The sequence below is a fragment of the Mixophyes fleayi genome, unplaced genomic scaffold, assembly GCF_038048845.1.
Source record: "Mixophyes fleayi isolate aMixFle1 unplaced genomic scaffold, aMixFle1.hap1 Scaffold_2024, whole genome shotgun sequence".
NCBI lineage: Eukaryota > Metazoa > Chordata > Amphibia > Anura > Limnodynastidae > Mixophyes > Mixophyes fleayi.
In genome coordinates this window covers 21,568-34,744 of record NW_027446248.1, presented here as the reverse complement: position 1 = coordinate 34,744, position 13,177 = coordinate 21,568, and the positions used below count along the sequence as shown (strand labels likewise).

Genomic DNA, 13,177 nt, shown 5'->3' with positions numbered 1-13,177 from the left:
AGAAATGATTATGTTTTGCGATTTCTCTTGCTCAGAAAGACTTAGAAAGTTGATAATTGTGGGCAATGTTAGAAATGTCAGTAGAAACAAGAATTATGTAAAAAGATTGATGTAAGTCATTGTTTCCAAGAGAAAGGGAGACAGGAGTGTAAAAAAGCTTTGTTTTTGGACGGCAATGAAGAAATCACTATATTTTGCGATTTCTCTTGCTTAGAAAGACTTAGAAAGTTGATAATTGTGGGCAATGTTAGAAATGTCATGAGAAACAAGAATTATGTAAAAGGATTGATGTAAGTCATTGTTTCCAAGAGAAAGGGAGACTGGAGTGTAAAAAAGCGTTGTTTTTGGACTGCAATGAAGAAATGACTATGTTTTGCGATTTCTCCTGCTCAGAAAGACTTATAAAGTTGATAATTGTGGGCAATGTTAGAAATGTCATGAGAAACAAGAATTATGTAAAAGGATTAATGTAAGTCATTGTTTCCAAGAGAAAGGGAGACAGGAGTGTAAAAAAGCGTTGTTTTTGGACGGCAATGAAGAAATGACTATATTTTGCGATTTCTCTTGCTCAGAAAGACTTAGAAAGTTGATAATTGTGGGCAATGTTAGAAATGTCATGAGAAACAAGAATTATGTAAAAGGATTGATGTAAGTCATTGTTTCCAAGAGAAAGGGAGACTGGAGTGTAAAAAAGCGTTGTTTTTGGACTGCAATGAAGAAATGACTATGTTTTGCGATTTCTCCTGCTCAGAAAGACTTATAAAGTTGATAATTGTGGGCAATGTTAGAAATGTCATGAGAAACAAGAATTATGTAAAAGGATTAATGTAAGTCATTGTTTCCAAGAGAAAGGGAGACTGGAGTGTAAAAAAGCATTGTTTTTGGACGCAATGAAGAAATGACTATATTTTGCGATTTCTCTTGCTCAGAAAGACTTAGAAAGTTGATAATTGTGGGCAATGTTAGAAATGTCATGAGAAACAAGAATTATGTAAAAGGATTGATGTAAGTCATTGTTTCCAAGAGAAAGGGAGACGGGAGTGTAAAAAAAGCGTTGTTTTTGGACTGCAATGAAGAAATGACTATGTTTTGCGATTTCTCCCTGCTCAGAAAGACTTAGAAAGTTGATAATTGTGGGCAATGTTAGAATGTCATGAGAAACAAGAATTATGTAAAAGGATTGATGTAAGTCATTGTTTCCAAGAGAAAGGGAGACAGGATTGTAAAAAAGCGTTGTTTTTGGACTGCAGTGAAGAAATGATTATGTTTTGCGATTTCTCTTGCTCAGAAAGACTTAGAAAGTTGATAATTGTGGGCAATGTTAGAAATGTCAGGAGAAACAAGAATTATGTAAAAGAATTGATGTAAAATCATTGTTTCCAAGAGAAAGGGAGACAGGAGTGTAAAAAAGCGTTGTTTTTGGACGGCAATGATGAAATGACTATATTTTGCAATTTCTCTTGCTCAGAAAGACTTAGAAAGTTGATAATTGTGGGCAATGTTAGAAATGTCATGAGAAATAAGAATTATGTAAAAGGATTGATGTAAGTCATTGTTTCCAAGAGAAAGGGAGACAGGAGTGTAAAAAAGCATTGTTTTTGGACGGCAATGAAGAAATGACTATGTTTTGCGATTTCTCCTGCTCAGAAAGACTTAGAAAGTTGATAATTGTGGGCAATGTTAGAAATGTCATGAGAAACAAGAATTATGTAAAAGAATTAATGTAAGTCATTGTTTCAAAGAGAAAGGGAGACAGGAGTGAAAAAAGCGTTGTTTTTGGACTGCAATGAAGAAATGATTATATTTTGCGATTTCTCCTGCTCAGAAAGACTTAGAAAGTTGATAATTGTGGGCAATGTTAGAAATGTCATGAGAAACAAGAATTATGTAAAAGGATTAATGTAAGTCATTGTTTCTTTCCAAGAGAAAGGGAGACTGGAGTGTAAAAAAGCGTTGTTTTGGACTGCAATGAATAAATGACTGTTTTGCGATTTCTCTTGCTCAGAAAGATTTAGAAAGTTGATAATTGTGGGCAATGTTAGAAATGTCATGAGAAACAAGAATTATGTAAAAGGATTGATGTAAGTCATTGTTTCCTAGAGAAAGGGAGACAGGAGTGTAAAAAAGCGTTGTTTTTGGACGGCAATGAAGAAATGACTATGTTTTGCGATTTCTCCTGCTCAGAAAGACTTAGAAAGTTGATAATTGTGGACAATGTTAGAAATGTCATGAGAAACAAGAATTATGTAAAAGGATTGATGTAAGTCATTGTTTCCAAGAGAAAGGGAGACAGGAGTGTAAAAAAGCGTTGTTTTTGGACGGCAATGAAGAAATGACTATGTTTTGCGATTCTCTCTTGCTCAGAAAGACTTAGAAAGTTGATAATTGTGGGTAATGTTAGAAATGTCATGAGAAACAAGAATTATGTAAAAGGATTGATGTAAGTCATTGTTTCCAAGAGAAAGGGAGACAGGAGTGTAAAAAAGTGTTGTTTTTTGGACGGCAATGAAGAAATGACAATGTTTTGCAATTTCTCTTGCTCAGAAAGACTTAGAAAGTTGATAATTGTGGGCAACACCAGCATTGAAGGAAGCAGGAACAAGAGAGAAAAAAAAAAACCTACAGCACCTGTATTCCCAGGTGGTCTCCCATCCAAGTACTAACCAGGCCTGGCTCTGCTTAGCTTCCAAGATCAGACGAGTTTGGACTTGTTCAGGGTGGTATGGCTGTAGGTACTGCTTGCCTACTGGCCTACTGACATACATCTCTTATACATCTCAACACCAGCATTAAAGAAAGCAGGAACAAGAGAGAATAAAACACGAAAAAAATCGAAAACCTACAGCACTTGGTATTCCCAGGTGGTCTCCCATGCAAGTACTAACCAAGTTGAGCCCTGCTTAGCTTTCAAGATCAGATGAGATTGGGCTTGTTCAGTGTGGTGTAGCTGTAGGTACTGCTTGCCCACTGACCTACATCTCAACACCAGCATAGAAGGAAGCAGAAACAAGAGAGAAAAAAAAATGAAAAAAAAAACCTACAGCACCTGGTATTCCCAGGTGCTCTCCCATCCAAGTACTAACCAGGCCCGGCCCTGCTAAGCTTCCAAGATCAGACGAGATAGGGCATGTTCAGGTTGGTTTACTGTAGGTATTGCTTGCCTACTGACCAACATCTCTTATACATCTCAACACCGGCATTGACGAAAGCAGGAACAAAAGAGAGAAAAAAAACGAAAAAATAAAACCTACAGCACCTGGTATTCCCAGGTGGTCTCCCATCCAAGTACTAACCAGGCCTGGCCCTGCTTAGCTTCCAAGATCAGACGAGTTTGGACTTGTTCAGGGTGGTATGGCTGTAGGTACTGCTTGCCTACTGGCCTACTGACATACATCTCTTATACATCTCAACACCAGCATTAAAGGAAAGCAGGAACAAGAGAGAATAAAACACGAAAAAAACCGAAAACCTACAGCACTTGGTATTCCCAGGTGGTCTCCCATGCAAGTACTAACCAAGCCCAGCGCTGCTTAGCTTTAAAGATCAGTTGAGATTGGGCTTGTTCAGGGTGGTGCGGCTGTAGGTATTGTATGCCTACTGACCTACATCTCTTATACATCTCAACACCAGCAATGAAGGAAGCAGGAACAAGAGAGAAAAAAAAAAAAAACCTACTGCACCTGGTATTCCCAGATGGTCTCACATCCAAGTACTAACAAGGCCTGGGCCTGCTTAGCTTCCAAGATCATGCTTGTTCAGGGCGGTGTGGCTGTAGGTATTGCTTACTGACTGACCTACATCTCTTATACATCTCAACACCAACATTGAAGGAAGCAGGAACAAGAGAGAAAAAAAAATGAAAAAAAAAACCTACAGCACCTGGTATTCTCAGGTGGTCTCCCATTCAAGTACTAACCAGGCCCCGGGCCTGCTTTGCTTCCAAGATCAGACGAGTTTGGGCTTGTTCAGGGTGGTATGGCTGTAGCTATGGCTTGCCTACTTACTGACCTATATCTCTTATACATCTCAACACCAGCATTGAAGGAAGCAGGAACAAGAGAAAAAAAAATAACGAAAAAAAAACAAACAAACAGCACCTGGTATTCCCAGGGGGTCTCCCATCCAAGTACTAACCAGAGCCAGCGCTGCTTAACTTCCAGGATCAGACAAGATTGAGCTTGTTCAGGATGGTGTGGCTGTAGGTATTGCTTGGTTACTGACATACATCTCTTATACATCTCAACACCAGCAATGAAGGAAGGAGGAACAAGAGAGAAAAAAAAATGAAAAAAAAAAACCAACCTACAGCACCTGGTATTCCCAGATGGTCTCCCATCCAAGTACTAACCAGAACCAGCCCTGCTTAGCTTCCAAGATCAGACAAGATTGATCTTGTTCAGGGTGGTGTGGCTGTAGGTATTGCTTACCTACTGACCTACATCTCTTATACATCTCAACACCAGCATTGAAGGAAGCAGGAACAAGAGAGAAAAAAAAACAGAAAAATAAAACAACCTACAGCACCTGGTATTCCCAGGTGGTCTCCCATCCAAGTACTAACCAGGACCGGCCCTGCTTAGCTTCCAAGATCTCATCTGATCTTGTAAGCTAAGCAGGGCCGGCCCTGGTTAGTACTTGGATGGGAGACCACCTGGGAATACCAGGTGCTGATGGTTGTTTTTTTTTCGTTATTTTTTTTCTCTTGTTCCTGCTTCCTTCAATGCTGGTGTTGAGATGTATAAAAACAACGCTTTTTTACACTCCTATCTCCCTTTCTCTTGGAAATAATGACTTACATCAATCCTTTTACATAATTCTTGTTTCTCCTGACATTTCTAACATTGCCCACAATTATCAACTTTCTAAGTCTTTCTGAGCAAGAGAAATCGCAAAACAGTCATTTATTCATTGCCGTCCAAAAATAATGCTTTTTTACACTCCAGTCTCCCTTTCTCTTGGAAACAATGACTTACATCAATCCTTTTACATAATTCTTGTTTCTCATGACATTTCTAACATTGCCCACAATTATCAACTTTCTAAGTCTTTCTGAGCAAGAGAAATCGCAAAACAGTCATTTATTCATTGCCGTCCAAAAATAATGCTTTTTTACACTCCAGTCTCCCTTTCTCTTGGAAACAATGACTTACATCAATCCTTTTACATAATCCTTGTTTCTCCTGACATTTCTAACATTGCCCACAAATATCAACTTTCTAAGTCTTTCTAAACAGGAGAAATCGCAAAACATAGTCATTTCTTCATTGCAGTCCAAAAACAACGCTTTTTTACACTCCAGTCTCCCTTTCTCTTGGAAACAATGACTTACATCAATCCTTTTACATAATTCTTGTTTCTCATGACATTTCTAACATTGTCCACAATTATCAACTTTCTAAGTCTTTCTGAGCAGGAGAAATCGCAAAACATAGTCATTTCTTCATTGCAGTCCAAAAACAACGCTTTTTTACACTCCTGTCTCCCTTTCTCTTGGAAACAATGACTTACATCAATCCTTTTACATAATCCTTGTTTCTCCTGACATTTCTAACATTGCCCACAAATATCAACTTTCTAAGTCTTTCTGAGCAGGAGAAATCGCAAAACATAGTCATTTCTTCATTGCAGTCCAAAAACAACGCTTTTTTACACTCCAGTCTCCCTTTCTCTTGGAAACAATGACTTACATCAATCCTTTTACATAATTCTTGTTTCTCATGACATTTCTAACATTGTCCACAATTATTAACTTTCTAAGTCTTTCTGAGCAGGAGATATCGCAAAACATAGTCATTTCTTCATTGCAGTCCAAAAACAACGCTTTTTTACACTCCTGTCTCCCTTTCTCTTGGAAACAATGACTTACATCAATCCTTTTACATAATCCTTGTTTCTCCTGACATTTCTAACATTGCCCACAAATATCAACTTTCTAAGTCTTTCTGAGCAGGAGAAATCGCAAAACATAGTCATTTCTTCATTGCAGTCCAAAAACAACGCTTTTTTACACTCCTGTCTCCCTTTCTCTTGGAAACAATGACTTACATCAATCCTTTTACATAATTCTTGTTTCTCCTGACATTTCTAACATTGCCCACAATTATTAACTTTCTAAGTCTTTCTGAGCAGGAGATATCGCAAAACATAGTCATTTCTTGATTGCAGTCCAAAAACAACGCTTTTTTACACTCCTGTCTCCCTTTCTCTTGGAAACAATGACTTACATCAATCCTTTTACATAATCCTTGTTTCTCCTGACATTTCTAACATTGCCCACAAATATCAACTTTCTAAGTCTTTCTGAGCAGGAGAAATCGCAAAAAATAGTCATTTCTTCATTGCAGTCCAAAAACAACGCTTTTTTACACTCCTGTCTCCCTTTCTCTTGGAAACAATGACTTACATCAATCCTTTTACATAATTCTTGTTTCTCCTGACATTTCTAACATTGCCCACAATTATTAACTTTCTAAGTCTTTCTGAGCAGGAGAAATCGCAAAACATAGTCATTTCTTCATTGCAGTCCAAAAACAACGCTTTTTTACACTCCAGTCTCCCTTTCTCTTGGAAACAATGACTTACATCAATCCTTTTACATAATTCTTATTTCTCATGACATTTCTAACATTGCCCACAATTATCAACTTTCTAATTCTTTCTGAGCAAGAGAAATCGCAAAACAGTCATTTATTCATTGCCGTCCAAAAACAATGCTTTTTTACACTCCAGTCTCCCTTTCTCTTGGAAACAATGACTTACATCAATCCTTTTACATAATTCTTGTTTCTCCTGACATTTCTAACATTGCCCACAAATATCAACTTTCTAAGTCTTTCTGAGCAGGAGAAATCGCAAAACATAGTCATTTCTTCATTGCAGTCCAAAAACAACGCTTTTTTACACTCCAGTCTCCCTTTCTCTTGGAAACAATGACTTACATCAATCCTTTTACATAATTCTTGTTTCTCATGACATTTCTAACATTGTCCACAATTATCAACTTTCTAAGTCTTTCTGAGCAGGAGAAATCGCAAAACATAGTCATTTCTTCATTGCCGTCCAAAAACAACGCTTTTTTACACTCCTGTCTCCCTTTCTCTTGGAAACAATGACTTACATCAATCCTTTTACATAATTCTTGTTTCTCCTGACATTTCTAACATTGCCCACAATTATAAACTTTCTAAGTCTTTCTGAGCAGGAGAAATCGCAAAACATAGTCATTTCTTCATTGCAGTCCAAAAACAACGCTTTTTTACACTCCAGTCTCCCTTTCTCTTTGAAACAATGACTTACATCAATCCTTTTACATAATTCTTGTTTCTCCTGACATTTCTAACATTGCCCACAATTATTAACTTTCTAAGTCTTTCTGAGCAGGAGAAATCGCAAAACATAGTCATTTCTTCATTGCAGTCCAAAAACAACGCTTTTTTACACTCCAGTCTCCCTTTCTCTTGGAAACAATGACTTACATCAATCCTTTTACATAATTCTTATTTCTCATGACATTTCTAACATTGCCCACAATTATCAACTTTCTAATTTTTTCTGAGCAATAGAAATCGCAAAATATAGTCATTTCTTCATTGCCGTCCAAAAACAATGCTTTTTTACACTCCAGTCTCCCTTTCTCTTGGAAACAATGACTTACATCAATCCTTTTACATAATTCTTGTTTCTCATGACATTTCTAACATTGCCCACAATTATCAACTTTCTAAGTCTTTCTGAGCAGGAGAAATCGCAAAACATAGTCATTTCTTCATTGCAGTCCAAAAACAACGCTTTTTTACACTCCAGTCTCCCTTTCTCTTGGAAACAATGACTTACATCAATCCTTTTACATAATTCTTGTTTATCCTGTCATTTCTAACATTGCCCACAAATATCAACTTTCTAAGTCTTTCTGAGCAGGAGAAATCGCAAAACATAGTCATTTCTTCATTGGAGTCCAAAAACAACGCTTTTTTACACTCCTGTCTCCCTTTCTCTTGGAAACAATGACTTACATCAATCCTTTTACATAATTCTTGTTTCTCATGACATTTCTAACATTGCCCACAATTATCAACTTTCTAAGTCTTTCTGAGCAAGAGAAATCGCAAAACAGTCATTTATTCATTGCCGTCCAAAAACAATGCTTTTTTACACTCCAGTCTCCCTTTCTCTTGGAAACAATGACTTACATCAATCCTTTTACATAATTCTTGTTTCTCATGACATTTCTAACATTGCCCACAATTATCAACTTTCTAAGTCTTTCTGAGCAAGAGAAATCGCAAAACAGTCAATTATTCATTGCCGTCCAAAAACAATGCTTTTTTACACTCCAGTCTCCCTTTCTCTTGGAAACAATGACTTACATCAATCCTTTTACATAATTCTTGTTTCTCATGACATTTCTAACATTGTCCACAATTATCAACTTTCTAAGTCTTTCTGAGCAGGAGAAATCGCAAAACATAGTCATTTCTTCATTGCAGTCCAAAAACAACGCTTTTTTACACTCCTGTCTCCCTTTCTCTTGGAAACAATGACTTACATCAATCCTTTTACATAATTCTTGTTTCTCATGACATTTCTAACATTGCCCACAATTATCAACTTTCTAAGTCTTTCTGAGCATGAGAAATCGCAAAACATAGTCATTTCTTCATTGCAGTCCAAAAACAACGCTTTTTTACACTCCAGTCTCCCTTTCTCCTGGAAACAATGACTTAAATCAATCCTTTTACATAATTCTTGTTTCTCATGACATTTCTAACATTGCCCACAATTATGAACTTTCTAAGTCTTTCTGAGCAGGAGAAATCGCAAAACATAGTCATTTCTTCATTGCAGTCCAAAAACAACGCTTTTTTACACTCCAGTCTCCCTTTCTCTTGGAAACAATGACTTACATCAATCCTTTTACATAATTCTTGTTTCTCCTGACATTTCTAACATTGCCCACAATTATTAACTTTCTAAGTCTTTCTGAGCAGGAGAAATCGCAAAACATAGTCATTTCTTCATTGCAGTCCAAAAACAACGCTTTTTTACACTCCAGTCTCCCTTTCTCTTTGAAACAATGACTTACATCAATCCTTTTACATAATTCTTGTTTCTCCTGACATTTCTAACATTGCCCACAATTATTAACTTTCTAAGTCTTTCTGAGCAGGAGAAATCGCAAAACATAGTCATTTCTTCATTGCAGTCCAAAAACAACGCTTTTTTACACTCCAGTCTCCCTTTCTCTTGGAAACAATGACTTACATCAATCCTTTTACATAATTCTTATCTCTCATGACATTTCTAACATTGCCCACAATTATCAACTTTCTAATTTTTTCTGAGCAATAGAAATCGCAAAATATAGTCATTTCTTCATTGCCGTCCAAAAACAATGCTTTTTTACACTCCAGTCTCCCTTTCTCTTGGAAACAATGACTTACATCAATCCTTTTACATAATTCTTGTTTCTCATGACATTTCTAACATTGCCCACAATTATCAACTTTCTAAGTCTTTCTGAGCAGGAGAAATCGCAAAACATAGTCATTTCTTCATTGCAGTCCAAAAACAACGCTTTTTTACACTCCAGTCTCCCTTTTTCTTGGAAACAATGACTTACATCAATCCTTTTACATAATTCTTGTTTATCCTGTCATTTCTAACATTGACCACAAATATCAACTTTCTAAGTCTTTCTGAGCAGGAGAAATCGCAAAACATAGTCATTTCTTCATTGGAGTCCAAAAACAACGCTTTTTTACACTCCTGTCTCCCTTTCTCTTGGAAACAATGACTTACATCAATCTTTTTACATAATTCTTGTTTCTCATGACATTTCTAACATTGCCCACAGTTATCAACTTTCTAAGTCTTTCTGAGCAAGAGAAATCGCAAAACAGTCATTTATTCATTGCCGTCCAAAAACAATGCTTTTTTACACTCCAGTCTCCCTTTCTCTTGGAAACAATGACTTACATCAATCCTTTTACATAATTCTTGTTTCTCATGACATTTCTAACATTGTCCACAATTATCAACTTTCTAAGTCTTTCTGAGCAGGAGAAATCGCAAAACATAGTCATTTCTTCATTGCCGTCCAAAAACAACGCTTTTTTACACTCCTGTCTCCCTTTCTCTTGGAAACAATGACTTACATCAATCCTTTTACATAATCCTTGTTTCTCCTGACATTTCTAACATTGCCCACAAATATCAACTTTCTAAGTCTTTCTGAGCAGGAGAAATCGCAAAACATAGTCATTTCTTCATTGCAGTCCAAAAACAACGCTTTTTTACACTCCAGTCTCCCTTTCTCTTGGAAACAATGACTTACATCAATCCTTTTACATAATTCTTGTTTCTCATGACATTTCTAACATTGTCCACAATTATTAACTTTCTAAGTCTTTCTGAGCAGGAGAAATCGCAAAACATAGTCATTTCTTCATTGCAGTCCAAAAACAACGCTTTTTTACACTCCAGTCTCCCTTTCTCTTGGAAACAATGACTTACATCAATCCTTTTACATAATTCTTGTTTCTCATGACATTTCTAACATTGTCCACAATTATCAACTTTCTAAGTCTTTCTGAGCAAGAGAAATCGCAAAACATAGTCATTTCTTCATTGCCGTCCAAAAACAACGCTTTTTTACACTCCTGTCTCCCTTTCTCTTGGAAACAATGACTTACATCAATCCTTTTACATAATCCTTGTTTCTCCTGACACTTCTAACATTGCCCACAAATATCAACTTTCTAAGTCTTTCTGAGCAGGAGAAATCGCAAAACATAGTCATTTCTTCATTGCAGTCCAAAAACAACCCTTTTTTACACTCCAGTCTCCCTTTCTCTTGGAAACAATGACTTACATCAATCCTTTTACATAATTCTTGTTTCTCATGACATTTCTAACATTGTCCACAATTATTAACTTTCTAAGTCTTTCTGAGCAGGAGAAATCGCAAAACATAGTCATTTCTTCATTGCAGTCCAAAAACAACGCTTTTTTACACTCCTGTCTCCCTTTCTCTTGGAAACAATGACTTACATCAATCCTTTTACATAATTCTTGTTTCTCATGACATTTCTAACATTGCCCACAATTATAAACTTTCTAAGTCTTTCTGAGCAGGAGAAATCGCAAAATATAGTCATTTCTTCATTGCCGTCCAAAAACAACGCTTTTTTTACACTCCTGTCTCCCTTTCTCCTGGAAACAATGACTTACATCAATCCTTTTACATAATTTTTGTTTCTCATGACATTTCTAACATTGCCCACAATTATCAACTTTCTAAGTCTTTCTGAGCAGGAGAAATCGCAAAATATAGTCATTTCTTCATTGCCGTCCAAAAACAACGCTTTTTTACACTCCTGTCTCCCTTTCTCCTGGAAACAATGACTTACATCAATCTTTTTACATAATTCTTGTTTCTCATGACATTTCTAACATTGCCCACAGTTATCAACTTTCTAAGTCTTTCTGAGCAAGAGAAATCGCAAAACAGTCATTTATTCATTGCCGTCCAAAAACAATGCTTTTTTACACTCCAGTCTCCCTTTCTCTTGGAAACAATGACTTACATCAATCCTTTTACATAATTCTTGTTTCTCATGACATTTCTAACATTGCCCACAATTATTAACTTTCTAAGTCTTTCTGAGCAAGAGAAATCGCAAAACAGTCATTTATTCATTGCCGTCCAAAAACAATGCTTTTTTACACTCCAGTCTCCCTTTCTCTTGGAAACAATGACTTACATCAATCCTTTTACATAATTCTTGTTTCTCCTGACATTTCTAACATTGCCCACAATTATTAACTTTCTAAGTCTTTCTGAGCAGGAGAAATCGCAAAACATAGTCATTTCTTCATTGCAGTCCAAAAACAACGCTTTTTTACACTCCAGTCTCCCTTTCTCTTGGAAACAATGACTTACATCAATCCTTTTACATAATTCTTGTTTATCCTGTCATTTCTAACATTGCCCACAAATATCAACTTTCTAAGTCTTTCTGAGCAGGAGAAATCGCAAAACATAGTCATTTCTTCATTGGAGTCCAAAAACAACGCTTTTTTACACTCCTGTCTCCCTTTCTCTTGGAAACAATGACTTACATCAATCCTTTTACATAATTCTTGTTTCTCATGACATTTCTAACATTGCCCACAATTATCAACTTTCTAAGTCTTTCTGAGCAAGAGAAATCGCAAAACAGTCATTTATTCATTGCCGTCCAAAAACAATGCTTTTTTACACTCCAGTCTCCCTTTCTCTTGGAAACAATGACTTACATCAATCCTTTTACATAATTCTTGTTTCTCATGACATTTCTAACATTGCCCACAATTATCAACTTTCTAAGTCTTTCTGAGCAAGAGAAATCGCAAAACAGTCAATTATTCATTGCCGTCCAAAAACAATGCTTTTTTACACTCCAGTCTCCCTTTCTCTTGGAAACAATGACTTACATCAATCCTTTTACATAATTCTTGTTTCTCATGACATTTCTAACATTGTCCACAATTATCAACTTTCTAAGTCTTTCTGAGCAGGAGAAATCGCAAAACATAGTCATTTCTTCATTGCAGTCCAAAAACAACGCTTTTTTACACTCCTGTCTCCCTTTCTCTTGGAAACAATGACTTACATCAATCCTTTTACATAATTCTTGTTTCTCATGACATTTCTAACATTGCCCACAATTATCAACTTTCTAAGTCTTTCTGAGCATGAGAAATCGCAAAACATAGTCATTTCTTCATTGCAGTCCAAAAACAACGCTTTTTTACACTCCAGTCTCCCTTTCTCCTGGAAACAATGACTTAAATCAATCCTTTTACATAATTCTTGTTTCTCATGACATTTCTAACATTGCCCACAATTATGAACTTTCTAAGTCTTTCTGAGCAGGAGAAATCGCAAAACATAGTCATTTCTTCATTGCAGTCCAAAAACAACGCTTTTTTACACTCCAGTCTCCCTTTCTCTTGGAAACAATGACTTACATCAATCCTTTTACATAATTCTTGTTTCTCCTGACATTTCTAACATTGCCCACAATTATTAACTTTCTAAGTCTTTCTGAGCAGGAGAAATCGCAAAACATAGTCATTTCTTCATTGCAGTCCAAAAACAACGCTTTTTTACACTCCAGTCTCCCTTTCTCTTTGA

At 36.3% G+C, this 13,177-nt stretch overlaps 1 non-coding gene and 7 pseudogenes across 1 annotated transcript; all 8 read right to left on the bottom strand.

Moving 5' to 3' along the window:
* Positions 1-2,616: 2,616 nt before the first annotated feature.
* LOC142120486 (5S ribosomal RNA) lies at positions 2,617-2,734 on the bottom strand (annotated as a pseudogene).
* Positions 2,735-2,836: 102 nt separating this feature from the next.
* Positions 2,837-2,955, bottom strand: LOC142120483 (5S ribosomal RNA; annotated as a pseudogene).
* Positions 2,956-3,034: 79 nt separating this feature from the next.
* On the bottom strand, positions 3,035-3,152 carry LOC142120484 (5S ribosomal RNA; annotated as a pseudogene).
* Positions 3,153-3,244: 92 nt separating this feature from the next.
* Positions 3,245-3,363, bottom strand: LOC142120481 (5S ribosomal RNA). Its single transcript, XR_012683700.1, has one exon. It is a non-coding gene; the product is annotated as a 5S ribosomal RNA (ribosomal RNA).
* A 103-nt stretch (positions 3,364-3,466) lies between these two features.
* Positions 3,467-3,585, bottom strand: LOC142120489 (5S ribosomal RNA; annotated as a pseudogene).
* A 282-nt stretch (positions 3,586-3,867) lies between these two features.
* Positions 3,868-3,987, bottom strand: LOC142120488 (5S ribosomal RNA; annotated as a pseudogene).
* A 98-nt stretch (positions 3,988-4,085) lies between these two features.
* LOC142120485 (5S ribosomal RNA) lies at positions 4,086-4,204 on the bottom strand (annotated as a pseudogene).
* Positions 4,205-4,299: 95 nt separating this feature from the next.
* Positions 4,300-4,418, bottom strand: LOC142120487 (5S ribosomal RNA; annotated as a pseudogene).
* Between the last annotated feature and the right edge of the window lie 8,759 nt (positions 4,419-13,177).